General features: G+C 37.7%; 1 long non-coding RNA gene across 1 annotated transcript in view; it reads left to right on the top strand.

The window, feature by feature from the left end:
* The first annotated feature begins 310 nt into the window (after positions 1-310).
* The window catches only part of LOC106727041, a 19,127-nt gene continuing 7,866 nt past the window's right edge, over positions 311-11,571 (top strand). Inside the window, exons 1-2 of the long non-coding RNA XR_001363191.1 lie at positions 311-343; positions 8,810-8,812. This is a non-coding gene — a long non-coding RNA (uncharacterized LOC106727041). The remainder of the gene's footprint in view (positions 344-8,809; positions 8,813-11,571) is intronic.

The raw sequence follows: 11,571 nt of genomic DNA, 5'->3' as shown, positions 1-11,571 counted from the left end.
AGTGGGTCTCATCAGTGGTGAGCATGGTGCAGTGGTGAGCATGGGCATTCTTGTCTTGTTTCTGATCTTAAAATAAAGGCTTTTAACTTTTCATCATTGAGCATGGCATGAACTGTGGGCTTGTCATATACGGCCCTTATTACATTGAGGTACATTCCTTCTATACCTAATTTGTTGAGAGTTTTTTTTTTTTTCATCCAAGGATGCTGAATTTGTCAAATGCTTTTTCTGCTTCTATTGAGATGATCATATGATATTTAGCCTTCATTCTGTTAATGTGGTGTATCACATTTACTGATTTGCTTATGTTACATCCTAGGGATAAATCCACCTTGATTACGGTGTGTGAATTTGGTTTGTTTGTATTTTGTTGAGGATTTTTGCATCCATATCAGGGATACTGGCTTGTGGTTTTTCTTTTCTTGTAGTGTCCTTGTCTGGCTTTGGTATCTGGGTAATGTTAATCTTATAAGATGAATTTGAAGGGTGACCTCCTGTCCATTTTTTGGGAAGAATTTTGGAAGATTGGTATTAATTCTTTAATGTTTGGGTAGAATTCACTAGTGAAGCTGTTGTTTCTTTGTTCTTAGCTCCCCTCAGGTGCTCTTACTATGGTAGTTGCCTCAGTGCCTTGAATGAGGTGAAACAGAAGTAGGTTTTGGGGGCAGTGCCCTGAAAGGCTGGGGATGCTGGACGGACACTTTCCTGTGAGGGAGAATTTGCAGGCTGAGTGGATTTCTTTCAGCCCTGAACTGGGTGGCTTGAGGGAAGGTATGATATGGATCCAATGAAACTCTTGTTCATTGCAAAGTGGATTTTTTCGGTTTTGTGCTCCTGCTAGGGTTGCAAATTCTTAACTGGATTCTCGATGTTTCATAAAGGCAATTGGACCAAGTATTGTTGTTTCATCAACATCTCTATAGGAGGACAAGGACTGGGACTTCCTATTCCACCATCTTGCTAATGTTATTCCAATGTCTAGATTAGCCTTTCTTAACCTGGTGTGTCTGGATGGTTCAGGGGATCCCTGGACTCCTTGAAACACTTTTTGGTGTTTTAGAAGGTTCTCAATGCTTCCCCTAAAGGTTAAGAGTAAAAATGGTGTTATGTACTGATAGTGATGTCAACTGGGAACTTGATTCAGTATCTCTGTGTTTAATATACTTTTCTTATTTAATTTTGGGACATAGATCTGGGTACCTAATTGCCATTTCAATTATTTTTTCATGAGCTTGGGACATTCTGAGTTCCAAATAACATCTAAAATCTTGAAAGACATCCCATTCGTAAATTGAAGTTACCTATAGTTGGGATAAAGGATAGTTGAGTTTAAAGGATTTCAGTAGCTGAAAACATTTTTATCCTTTAGTTTGAGTTATAAATTCTAAAAGACCAGAAGATGTGTGTTCTTACAAAGCACAGTAACACAGACAGGAGTACCTAATGGCAACTTGTACTTTTAATAATCATAAAACAAATTGAACTTACTTAAATTGTTCAAGTAATCATCCAGAAAACTGGACAGATTGTCCATAAACAAAGTACAACTAAGAATTTCTCCTCTGAATTCTAAAGCATTGTTTTAGAACTATTCTGTTTCTCCTTTCTACCATTTTTATGACTATGCCCCTTACCCAAGTGAGGAGGGATTGAAGAATGTGTGGCGACAAGCAGCTGCTTGGTCTAAATCCAGAAGAGAAATCAGACATTCACAGTGGCTCCTGAATATATGAATTGATTCTGAGACAGGGGCCAAATTTGTGGTCTCAAAACTTCCTGGGTTTCTGGTATAAGTTTTACTAATACAGTTATTTAATAAATTTAATATAATTATTTTCACCAAAGAGAACAAAATACATTATTTGTGGCCTTTATTTTATAAGATTTTTAATTTTATTTTCAGGCATCTAATATTAAACGTTTTAATCTTCTGTAAATAATTCTTACCTTGGAATTTGCATCTCTTGGACTCAAGCACTTAGGTATATTTTTTATTCTCCTTAACATAGTGCAATAGTTAAGAAACCTATTGTATCATCACAGTTGTGATTTATTTTTTCTATTGAGAGTTGGATTGCACCTTTGATAATTTAGAGTGCCAAATGAATAAACAAGAAAGCATTTCAAATATCTCATTTTTATTAGTACTTAGTTTTTGAGGGTAGAGCATATCTCAACTATCCTGACAGGCTTTTAAAGGAAAGCAATTATATCTGCCAAGGAAAGAAGAAGTGTGCTTAGAGGATGGTTATTAAGCATAGAGGAGTGAAGTGACTGCCTCCACAGATGTCAGAGGACTTGGGCAGGCTCAGCTTGGATACCTTGTCAACTTACAAAGCATCTAATGGTGGTGGAGGGGCGTTTCCCCAGAGGACATCTGGGACAATATGCAACTTGATCATAAGAGATAGAGACTGTCTTATTCAAAACCCACAAAAGACAAGACCAAAAGAAATAGGTTCATTGAGAAATAGAGGACTCAACCAAGCACCTCCAAGTGGCTTCTTGGAGAGATTGTTGAATTTCCATCACTGACTAGTATTAAAATGAGAGAGAGGTTTTGGGTTAGGGATAGTTTGAAGGAAAACTTTTAGAATGAAAGGAAAACTAAGTACTTCTTAAAAGCTTCTTTCTAATTTTATGAATTGATGGTAAGTATACACCAAATGTCTTTCTTTCTATCCACTTTTTTTTTCTGATTTGCTATATGCCTTGAACCAAAGGGGCTACTTAAATTATGATCTTTAACAATATTTATTGCTTGACTACTGACTTCATGCAATTTGGTGATTTGTTGTGAAGTAGGTCATTAACAATAAAGTTACTGCTAATAAAACACTAAACTTAGGGAAATATTTATTTTGAAGGATAATTATTCCTATAATTGTCCTTTCTAATTGCCTTTTTAACTCGTATTAACTATGCTTTTGTCAGTGGGAGAAAAAGGACTTACAGGAAAGAAGCCAAAAAGTTTGAATAAACCTGGTATATTTATGAGAATGCTTTTTATTTTATATATGGAAACTAATCAAAATGTTGAGAGCCACTGATCTAATCTATGTACACTTGGGCACTGTGTTGGGGCCAACACCATAATAGAAATAGCATTTCACAATAGACGTTGACCCAGACAGCTCAAGCACCAACCCTGAATAATTATGAAAGAAGACATACTACCATTAAAAAGTCTTTTCTTATACTCAGAATTCTATTATTATTTTTCTACTTTTTAAATTTAAAATAAACATGTACTCTATACCCCATCTCTAAAAGTCTCTCTTCTTTGTCATTCATGAACTAATAGCTTCATTTTGTAGTGATGTCATCACTTTTGCTTTATTAGATTGTACTTTCTAAAGGGCGGGTGCTATCTATGTATAATTAAGTGTGTAGTAAATCTACATAAATGATGATTTTGTTCTAATATTAGTCCTACTGTATCTCTTGCTGCATGTTGTTCACTTTTGTTTGTCATTACAACTTGGTGGAACTTGATTTCTATAGGTTTCTCATCAGTTGCCTAGTTACAGATTTTGCTGAACACCTTCAGTATTGGCAATTCCACTGATTCTTTCTGTGGCTCATTACACTGCCTGATTAACCTCTACATTAAAAAATATACAAAAAAACCCTGAATAGAACTCTTGTTTTTGACTGATTTCTTACATATGATTAAATTTTATTATCTAATTTCTTGTTACTTCTTTATTTTTTTCTAGCATTTTGAAATAGACACATCTTCACTTATGCTATTAAAAATTTTAATTTATAAAAATTTGGCTCCTCATTTTCATGTTCTTCTTTCTGTTGTGGGAGTAACTTCGATATGTACAAGTTTTACCACTCAAAGACTCGGGAACCTCTGTCATGATGTATTTTTGTTGCTGTAAAACATAGTCTGTACTATCATGCTTCTCTGTAGACAGGTTAGCATCTGCCTGCAGTTGCTCTGTTTTGACACTGGGTGGCTGAAATGCATACAGAAGTTGAAACGAGGTTAAACTTCTGTAGGCACTAGTTTGATCACATTGAATGACAGTAATCATCCTATATCATACTAAAAATGAGAGGAAATTTTGTACAGGACTCTAAAGATAATTTGCATGAATGAATTTTAGGGTTTGAGTTTGAGCCTTCTGGAAATAATTAAATCAGAACAATATGTAGAGTGAAAAGAACACTGATCTGGGAACTAGGAGACATGAGTTCTTGTTTATGCTCTTGATAAAAAAAAAATCTAATTATAATTCTGGCTGCCCTCACTATTTAACTAAGTTACTTGGACAAGATACTTAATCTCTGAGCTTCAGTTTGAGTCATAAAATGAGATAATATCTACCTTACAGATAATATTTATAATCTTAACCAGTGGTTCTCAACCTTCTGGCCCTTTAAATACAGTTCCTCATGTTGTGACCCAACCATAAAATTATTTTCATTGCTACTTCATAACTGTAATGTTGCTACTGTTATGAATCTTAATGTAAATATCTGATATGCAGGATGGTCTTAGGCGACCCCTGTGAAAGGGTTGTTGGACCGCCAAAGGGGTCGTGACCCACAGGTTGAGAACCACTGATCTTAACCAATATCTTATAAAAGTGTTATGAGAAGAAAGATGTATTAGTTTTCTTTCTTACTTTTATATTCAATTTTAATTAAAAATTTATAAACATTGCCCTCTACTTAGCTTCAGTTAAAAATAGTTTTTGATGTGTGATCAATTAGTAGATCTTACTCCTGTCCATTTTTATCTGTATTCAGTGGATGAACAAAATGATGGGTTATTATTATTTATTTAGTTAGCAAATAATACAGGGAAATGGGATTTTGAGCAAAAGTCTAGGAGGGCCTAGCCTCTTAAGTACAGTACTGAAAATTCACTTCCATTTTGGTCTGTACCTTCAGAATGTATCTTGCTACGTGAAATCATTGGTGTCCTGCTAAAGTGACAATCTGTCTGCTTCTACAACCTTGCTTTGGGGAAAAGAGGGCAAGAAGGAGAGAAAAAAGGGACTAAGAGACCAAAAGCAATCTAATTAATCTGATAAATTAGGCAGGAAGAATGAGGATTAGAAGATAATAATTGTACATGGTTATTACAGGCATGACAGTCAAGAGACAGATCATTTGCAGCTGGCAGTATTGGCAGGAGCTGTGGATCACACCTCAAGTGGAGACTCAAGGGGGACCAACTCTGGGTGATGAAAATCTTAAGAACAAAGACATTCAATGGATTAAATGAGGTAAACTGTTAAAAACCCTGGACTTCCTACCTCAAACCAATGGAAATTTTTATTTCTGATGGAGGAAGGGCATGGTTATTAAGACATCATCCTCACTCCTGATGACCGCTGAGACTCGTATATTCATTATATGGACCATTAATTTCTCAGAGATCTGGAGTCTGTCAGTTCCTGCCCATTCCTTGCCCCATGCTAGCTGTTCATAATGATTCTATAGTGGTGTCTATAAATACTTTTTGCTGCTTTATACGACAGAACTGAAATATCTCAAAGGTGAGTATTCATAGAACCTATGATTAGCCCAGTCATGGCGAACCTATGACACGCGTTTCAGAGGTGACACGTGAACTCATTTTTTTGGTTGATTTTTCTTTGTTAAATGGCATTTAAAATAAAATAAAAAATATCAAAAATGTAAGTCTTTGTTTTACTATGGTTGCAAATATCAAAAAATTTCTATATATGACACGGCACCAGAGTTAAGTTAGGGTTTTTCAAAATGTTGACATGCCGAGCTCAAAAGGTTCGCCATTACTGGTTTAGCCCATTAATAAATGGATACAAACCATTAAGTGCAGTCAAGAAATAGTTTTATTTTTCTCTCATTGCCTTGATGTCTCAGGCTACTACCTTGTGTAGTGGCCAGTTGGTCCATGGAACAAATATATCTTTGGCCCATGAAATGATAGATTTACCTCTTGACTATCGGATGATCCATCTTTTTGGGACTACTGTTCTTGGTCACTTCAGCCAGTCTCCCACTTTTAGGATTTTTCAGACAAGAAGAGGCACTTCCCTCTAATTTCACATTTGCCCCCAAACTACTGGGAAATTACATGTTAGATTCTCTAAAGTGTTCTTTTTCTTTCTAGCTGTGCAAGCTTCCAGCCAGGTTGTGAGACCAAGATTCCCATCACACCCCATCACTTCCTGTGGGCAACCTTTGTGTTCATAAGGGATGGTGATGTCTAGACACTAGAGCCTGGAACTCGCAACATATCCAAGTTGCCACAGGGAAGGACGTGTGCTGAGTTCAGCACGAAGCTGATACTGGGTCTCTTTCTTACCTGGCTACCCTGGCGACGTGGGCACACCTTGGGAAAAAGGTCTATGTGATTGCAACTTAAATAAGTTGATCACAAAAAGCTGGGGCTTCTGGAGACTACGGCTATTTTTCTTTGATCCTGGGCTGAGTAAAACATTGTGGAGAAGAGGAACTTCCCTTGTATCCTAGGAACCACTGTGGTTCAGCTGTTGGAGCAAATTGGACTTCAGTTACTATTCTAAAATGGGACTTAGCTCTAACATGTGGAAGCAGCTGAATGTAGGAAATAGAAACAAGCAGGTGGGGCTCTGAAAGTCAGCAGGTCAAAATAGACCATAAGGAGTTCATTTGAGCTTCTTGTCTCTGCTGAGTGTGTGTGTGTGTGTGTGTGTGTGTGTGTGTGTGTGTGTACACATGCAGCAGTGAAGAAGGCTGATTTCATAGACTGTGTCAGCATTCTTCAAGATTGCCAGCAGCCACCTGGGAATCTAATATTTAGATAAATATAATTCTTGTGATCATCAGGATGGAGGCTTGAAGTCATTATTGTTGGATATTTAAATAAATGTGACAATATACAGAGTGTCTCAAAAATGTATACACATTTTAACAGCTATCAGCTCAATTTTGAAAATGAAATGTATTTTAATTATAGGCAGTCCTCGGGTTACGTCAGACTCGACTTAAGTCATTCTCGACTTACGTCATTTCATGGTTACGTCGCCATCTCCTATTTACAGTATTTATATAGAAAAAAGTTCCGTCATTTCGACGTATGTACATATGTGCTCTATGTTTTTTATTATTTATTTACCACAAGTAAAGGTCAGGAATTGTTATCTTTCTTTTAAAATTTTTTTTTACTGTTTCACTTCATTACTGCTGTGTATGTGCTCCATGTTTGTGACGTAGGTGCTTATGTAGGTGGGTTCCGACTTATGGCGAAAATAGAGTTAGGTCACGCTGTAGGAACAGATCTCCAATGTAACCCGGACAATTACAACACTATGGTAAGTATTAAGATGGAGGGAAACATTAGATATTGGGGAGCACAGGAGAAATAGTACAGTGAAGTAAGGGACTTGTGATGATTTCTTAGAGTAAATAACCCTTGTGTTGAGACTTAAGTAGTGAGTTGGAGTTTACTAGGTAGAGAGTCCTTACAGATATGGTGTGTTGGTGCCAAGGATGTCAATCAAGTCCATTTGGGAAGTCATTTTTAACAGGTATTATTTATCTTAAGTCTTTGGAACATGGTAAAAAAAATCAGAAATGTGTGTGTGTGTGTGTGTGTGTGTGTGTGTGTGTACACATGCAGCAGTGAAGAAGGCTGATTTCATAGACTGTGTCAGCATTCTTCAAGATTGCCAGCAGCCACCTGGGAATCTAATATTTAGATAAATATAATTCTTGTGATCATCAGGATGGAGGCTTGAAGTCATTATTGTTGGATATTTAAATAAATGTGACAATATACAGAGTGTCTCAAAAATGTATACACATTTTAACAGCTATCAGCTCAATTTTGAAAATGAAATGTATTTTAATTATAGGCAGTCCTCGGGTTACGTCAGACTCGACTTAAGTCATTCTCGACTTACATCGTTTCATGGTTACATCGCCATCTCCCATTTACAGTATTTATATAGAAAAAAGTTTCGTCATTTCGACGTATGTACATATGTGCTCTATGTTTTTTATTATTTATTTACCACAAGTAAAGGTCAGGAATTGTTATCTTTCTTTTAAATTTTTTTTTACTGTTTCACTTCATTACTGCTGTGTATGTGCTCCATGTTTGTGACGTAGGTGCTTATGTAGGTGGGTTCCGACTTATGGCGAAAATAGAGTTAGGTCGCGCCGTAGGAACAGATCTCCGAAGTAACCCGGACTGCCTGTAACACCGTCTTTATAATTATTCAAGTGTGTGTATACATTTTTTGGGCCACCCTGTATTATTCCACAATCTTGTGCATTGAGATATTGATTACTCATCCACCCATCCATCCATGTCTGCAGCTTTACTAGGTGAAAACAAAGATGTACACCACTGTATATCTTCAAGACGCATATAGTCTAATGTGGGATAATCTATAAAAATGAGTCAATTACAACACAATATGATAAGTATTAAGATGGAGGGAAACATTAGGTATTGGGCAGCACAGGAGAAATAGTTAGTACAGTGAAATAAGGGACTTGTGATGATTTCTTAGAGTAAATAATCCTTGTGTTGAGACTTAAGTAGTGAATTGGAGTTTACTAGGTAGAGATTCCTTACAGATATGGTGTGTTGGTGCCAAGGATGTCAATCAAGTCCATTTGGGAAGTCATTTTTAACAGGTATTATTTATCTTAAGTCTTTGGAACATGGTAAAAAAAATCAGAAAGTAAGCAAATAAAATCAGGTTCATACACCAAAGATGACAGAATCACTGCCATGTAAAAGTTGCTAGTGATTTCTAGCTTACTGAGTCAGATTTTATTAGTCTTGGGATTAATTCAATGACTAGCGTAGGAAGTATATAAAATTTTTGTTGTCTAGTGAGGCAAAGAATTACAAAGACATGTTCCACTGTATTGGTCAAAACTGTTGGATGGACTATATCTTTTAAATTGATAAAGGAAGCGAATCCAGGGACTTGATAATCTGGACAAACTTCTTGTTCTCACCCAAGATAGGTGTCCTTTATCTGTAATGGGAATATTCTGCTTTCCACAGATGAGTTTACAAGACACCTGGTGGGTTAAGCTACTACGCAAAATGCTAGCCTTCTGGGATAGCTATTATAGTAGGTTGCAAAAATGAAAACAAACTCTTTCCCTGTACCAAGTTATTGAATGTGTTTTTGTAGCTCTACTCATTAAGAGATGAAATCTTTCTTCATCTCTTGTGTATAGGCTGGCCTGATGAACTGCATTGCCAAGGGGGCTGTAGCAAACAGGATGTAAGCAGAATCTTGGAAAGTGCTTGGGTATCGAGGCTTCTCCTATTACTGCTCTTGGAAAGTGGTGACCGCCACAATGTTAAAAAGCGAAGCTAGCCTGTTAGATGATGAGACATGTGGCCTACTTAGCTCCCAATACTCCAGTGTACAGTTAGCCAATTGTCCGACAATAAGTGAGGCACTATACTGCCACTTGATCATAGATGCATGAGTAAGCTCAGCTGACTTCAGAGGAACTGCCCAGCTGGGCCTAGCTGAGCTCAATCCAAATTGCCAATCAATAGAAATGTGAACTAAGTAAATGTTGTTTTTTAAGCCACTAAATTTGGGGGTAGTTTTTTTCATTTGTCTGTGTGCTACTTATAGGACAGTTTTCTTGCCTCCATTCTTTCTCATACCACTTTGTGGTTCTCATACCTCTCAAGTTCTCTTGATTTATTTTCATGGCATGTGTCTGCTCACTTGACCTGTTTGGTTTCCTGATTACTGACCATAAAGTATTTATAGAGTATTTATGGTATGTTAGGTACTATGCCACATGATGGGGATACTAAAAGTTAATAGCATGCCACCTTGGGTTATACGGAATGAATTCTGTGCTCCTTCTGTTCACCTAATTACATGGAAAACACTTAAAAGATGAGTGGGAGAAGCAGTATTGAAAAAGATAGATATAAGATGGTTAGCAATGAAGAAATAAAACAAGAGGAGACAAATGGGACTGAGTAGCTTATGTGTAGCACTCTTCTTCATTTATGCACTGGAGTCAGAGCTTTTGTTCATCTGTTTTACTGCCCTACACCTTGGCAGAATGCGGAGGGGAGCTGTTATTAATATTTTTCTCCCCATCTTTACCACTAACCACTTCTTTCTATTATGATTGGACCTGAGTTCTCTGGCTGAGGCTTTTCCATATGCAGTTGCACATAATTTTCAATTTTTTTGTAATATGAAGATAGCATGTTTCAGTGGGATGCTGGGGAAGGCAGGGAAAAAAAAATCAAAGCCAAAACCAAGCCAAACAAAAAACAAAAACTAGTTTTAGATTTAGGTCCATATGGTTTGAATCCTAGTGCTACCACTTAATGAGAAATTGTCTCAATTATTTTTCATATAGGGTTATGCCATCTACTTTATGAGATGTTGTGAGAAATTGAGGTAAGGATTTGAGGTCACATATAAAGCCTCTAGCAGAAAGCTTGAAGTGCCTCAAAGTGACATTTTAGTAAGCCGTCAGAATACGGAGAGCTACTAGTACACATGGAGCTACAAGCCAGCGAAGTTCAGCATTCAAAGCAACTATTTTTTTTACTGTTTAGGAGGAGGCAGTTTAAGTAAACAGATGCAAAGAAATATCATCTCAAGATTTCTATTAAATTAGGGAGGTATTTGTCATATTTTTCCTTCTGGAGGGAGAGATAGATTTTGTTTAAAGTCTAGGAGGTGCCGGGAATAGGAATACCTTAATCTAAAAATCACTGGGAATTATATATCTGAATATTTATAAAAAATACAAAGATTATTACAGAATTTTAATATCATGACTTTGAATAAGAAATTCGATTATATTTTGCAATTAATTTATACATTCGTTATTTTTATTAACTTTTTCACATTTTTGTGGGTTTAATTAGGAAAATAAGGAGGAAAATGTCACACATTTTAACAACAGAAATACACTTTTAACAATATGGTAAAATTATAGTTTTCCTCACAACCTCAGAGAGCTAATGACTTAGAAGCCAGAAGGATTATAATGCATGCTTTATATTTCTTACTAGAGGCCCGGTGCATGAAATTTGTACATGGGTGGTGTCTCTAGACCTGGCTGGCGATCAGGGCTGATTGGGGCCAGGCAGATCAGGGCCAGGCCGGAGAGGAGGTGATGGTTGCCGGGCTGGGTGTAGAAGGCACAGACGCCTCTGCCGCCATAGTCAACACCCCACCACTGTGCGGTTCCCTGCCTCCCCCGCTCCTCATTCTCTTGTTGCTGTGCTGCCACCGCAGTGGGCGGGCAGCGGGCCGATCAGGGTCTGCTGGCTGGGGGGGAGGGACAGGGCAAGGGAGGTTGGCCACCAGCCCCGAGGAGGGAGCCGACCCTCGGCCCCCCTGGGAAAGGGGCCACGTTCGTCGCCATCTACCCCTGGTTCCCCGTCCCAGTCTGGGGGCCAGGAGGAGAGACTGTGGGAGGGTGGCCTGCTGGGGGAGGTTGGCTGTGGGAGTGCACTGACCACCAGGGGGCTGCTCCTGCATTGAGCATCTGCCCCCTGGTGGTCAGTGCACCGGTTGTTTAGGCTTTTATATATATACTAGAGGCCTGGTGCACAAAATT

This window comes from Myotis brandtii, unplaced genomic scaffold (genome assembly GCF_000412655.1).
Source record: "Myotis brandtii unplaced genomic scaffold, ASM41265v1 scaffold352, whole genome shotgun sequence".
In the NCBI taxonomy this organism is placed as follows: Eukaryota; Metazoa; Chordata; class Mammalia; order Chiroptera; family Vespertilionidae; genus Myotis; species Myotis brandtii.
This window is presented reverse-complemented; position numbering and strand designations above follow the sequence as displayed.